This window comes from Thermobia domestica, chromosome 1 (genome assembly GCF_964235325.1).
Source record: "Thermobia domestica chromosome 1, izTheDome1.hap1.1, whole genome shotgun sequence".
Taxonomy (NCBI): Eukaryota; Metazoa; Arthropoda; class Insecta; order Zygentoma; family Lepismatidae; genus Thermobia; species Thermobia domestica.
The window spans coordinates 229,556,689-229,560,757 of NC_137454.1; positions in this window are offsets into that span (position 1 = coordinate 229,556,689).

Here is a 4,069-nt window from a genome sequence, read left to right on the forward strand (position 1 = left end):
GGCAGAGAATGGAGACCAATTTTTGACCTACTGCGCATATGCGCAGAAACATAAAATAAGACATAACACCCCCGTTCCCTTTTACGAGCACTTTATAGCAGCATAATAGAGCAGAGAATAAAAAAATAACAACCACACACACACACACACACACACACACACACACACACACACACACACTTGATTGCTTATGCGCAGTAAAATTAAATTTCCAATTAAATACACATTGCACTCATGCGCAGAAAAATTACACTAGACTACAACCTGTTCCAGTTGCAGTGCTGGTTCCGGTTCAATAGAGCAGACTACGTGCAACAAGCAGGTCATAAAAGACTATGACCTATTTTTCATCCCCTAAATAACATAGTATACACCCATACTGGGAAATAACACGCATGCGCAGAAACGTTTATATTTCCGATTCGACCATGCTGGTAAAGAATACCACACTTATTTCTACCTGGGTCTTATAGTTTATGTGGGATACGCCCTTTCTATGACAATTTTAACTGATTTGGATGAAACTCGGCATATGGGGTTTTCGACCATGCTGATTACCAATACCACACCTACTTTTACCTGGACGTCGTTTGTGTGACACTTAAAACCTAATAACTCAAAAACGGGTCCACATATTGAGGTCGTGTTTCCACATTTAGTAACTGGTCACCAGCAACCACAAGTTCCAAAATAATGACCACCGAGGTCAAAGGTCAACATACTTAAAACCTAATAACACGAAAACTGAGCCACATATTGAGATGGTGTTTCCAAGTCTGGTAATTGGTCATCAGGTATTACAAGATCCAAAACATTGACCATCGAGGTCAAAGGTCAACCTACTTAAAACCTAATAACTCGAAAACGGATCCATATATTGAGATGGTGTTTCCAAATCTAGTAATCGGTCATCAGGTACTACAAGATCCAAAACATTGACCATCGAGGTCAAAGGTCAACATACTTAAAACCTAATCACTCGAAAACGGAGCCACATATTGAGATGCTGTTTCCAAGTCTGGTAATTGGTCATCAGGTACTACAAGATCCAAAACATTGATCATCGAGGTCAAAGGTCAACATACTTAAAACCTAATCACTCGAAAACGGAGCCACATATTGAGATGCTGTTTCCAAATCTAGTAATTGGTCATCAGGTACTACAAGATCCAAAACATTGACCATCGAGGTCAAAGGTCAACCTACTTAAAACCTAATAACTCGAAAACGGAACCATATATTGAGATGGTGTTTCCAAGTCTGGTAATTGGTCATCAGGTACTACAAGATCCAAAACATTGACCATAGAGGTCAAAGGTCAACCTACTTAAAACCTAATAACACGAAAACTGAGCCATATATTGAGATGGTGTTTCCAAATCTAGTAATAGGTCATCAGGTACTACAAGTTTCAAAATACCGATCATCGAGGTCAAAGGTCAACATACTTAAAACCTAATATCACGAAAACTGAGCCACATATTGAGATGGTGTTTCCAAGTCTGGTAATTGGTCATCAGGTACTACAAGTTCCAAAATACCGATCATCGAGGTCAAAGGTCAACATACTTAAAACCTAATCACTCGAAAACGGAGCAACATATTGAGATGCTGTTTCCAAATCTAGTAATTGGTCATCAGGTACTACAAGTTCCAAAATAATGATCATCGGGGTCAAAGGTCAACCTACTTAAAACCTAATATCTCGAAAACGGACCCATATATTGAGATGCTGTTTCCAAATCTAGTAATTGGTCATCAGGTACTACAAGATCCAAAACATTGACCATCGAGGTCAAAGGTCGACATACTTAAAACCTAATAACATGAAAACTGAGCCACATATTGAGATGGTGTTTCCAAGTCTGGTAATTGGTCATCAGGTACTACAAGTTCCAAAATACCGATCATCGAGGTCAAAGGTCAACACACTTAAAACCTAATCACTCGAAAACGGAGCCACATATTGAGGTGCTGTTTCCACATTTAGTAATCGGTCACCAAAGACCACATGTCTCAAAAGTATCAACCATCGAGGTCAAAGGTCAAACTCGAAAACGGAGCCACATATTGAGATGCTGTTTCCAAATCTAGTAATTATTCATCAGGTACTACAAGATCCAAAACATTGATCATCGAGGTCAAAGGTCAACATACTTAGCAAAGATATGCCATTTTAGCTAGCTGAGAATTTAAAGAAACTGAGGGAACCTACTCAATTTTCTATCAACGAGAAATGCCATTTCATCTACCTCAGAATTTATGTGCCTTTTTGGGTATTTTTTGTACTTTGTCAAAATTTTCGGTGCATATTTTTAAGTGTTCCTCATAACCTCACCCATGATAGATTATTTTTTGAAGAATACGTTATGCTGAATACGATCGTGAAAACCACGTGTCACAGCAACCGAAAATAAGCCGAATATAGATTTTTTAAGAATAAGCATTTTATTTTTCAACTTTGTCAAAATTTTCGGTGGTGGTTTTGCAAAGTAAAATTCCGTTTTTTTCTATTTACAGGTTTAGAAAGAATACGTTATTGGGAAAAACACTAATTGGTGTTCTATAGTTGGAACAGTCCCAATTACTTTTTTCTTGCAAATACCTGATTTTTCCGAGAAGAATTTTGCAAAAAAAATATAGCGTTACAGTGAATAATTGTTGAACGTTAAGAATAATAGGTTATTAGAAAAAACACTAATTGGTGTTCTATAGTTGGAACAGTCCCAATTACTTTTTTCTTGCAAACACCTGATTTTTCCGAGAAGAATTTTGCAAAAAAAATATAGCTTTACAGTGAATAATTGTTGAACGTTAAGAATAATAGGTTATTAGAAAAACACTAATTGGTGTTCTATAGTTGGAAGACTACAATTAAGATAAAACAGCAAGCATTAACGATTTTACAATATTCTAAAAGTTAGATAAACAGCAAAAAATGGAGCGATTTAATATAATATCCGAATCTCAGCAATATTATAGACAGTTTAAAGATAATGGGAATTTACTGACAATTGAATTAACTCCTCCCCAAGAGGGAGAAAACCCCCTTGAATGGGTAGAAAATGGTATTAATGATTTGGTACGGTATGTAATGAGAGGTGTGCTCCCTCATCATCGTGTAGGGTTGACTTTTATAAACCAAAATCACCCAGATAAACCATTCTATTTGTCGTTTCGAACTGCTGAAAATATGACTGCTGAAAATGTGTGGAGTGCGTTAGAAAAAGTAATTCAATCCAATACTTCATTCTTATATCAAGATCGCTTTATTCTCTATTTTCACCACGTCGAATTACCTATTGGTATGGGACGAGTGAAACAGAATTTTTCTGACATAAACGAGTACATAAAACATAACAGAGGTATTATAGTTATTAAAAACCCTGAATACTATTGTTTGGGTCAAGCTCTGGTGGTGGCTATAGGACTTATTGAACATAAAAATGATACAAAAGAAAGAGATAGATATCGCCATCAATACGCAAAACATATGTTTCAAAAGGTATCCGAACTAAGTGAAAAGGCTGGTGTTAGCCTAGAGAATGGCGGGGGGATACCGGAATTAAAAAAATTTCAGGCATATTTAGCGGACTATAAAATCACCGTGTATGATGGGTTATCGGGAGAAAAAATATTTTTTGAGGGTCACGGTCATGGCAAACAGATTAATTTGTTATATATTAACAACCATTATAATGTCATCACTAGCCTAACAGCAGCCTTTTCATGCGGATACTTCTGCGAAGAATGTCACAAAAAATTTCAGACCAAAGACAGGCACGTAGGGAAGTGTAAAGCTTTATGCAATAAATGCCGGAACAGACCACCATGCACAATTACGGAAAGTGTAGTATACTGCCGGGAATGCAATAGATGTTTTTATGGGCCTCAGTGCCTCAAAAACCATAAGGCTTCATTGTGCGCTATTCTGAAGGTGTGTCCTCAATGTCGTAAAGCCTACGTCGTGAAAAAAGGGCGGAATCCACATGTCTGTGGGGAGGTATTCTGCACAGGGTGTAATAATATGATGCCGTCAGGCCATTTATGTTATATACAACCATGTCGA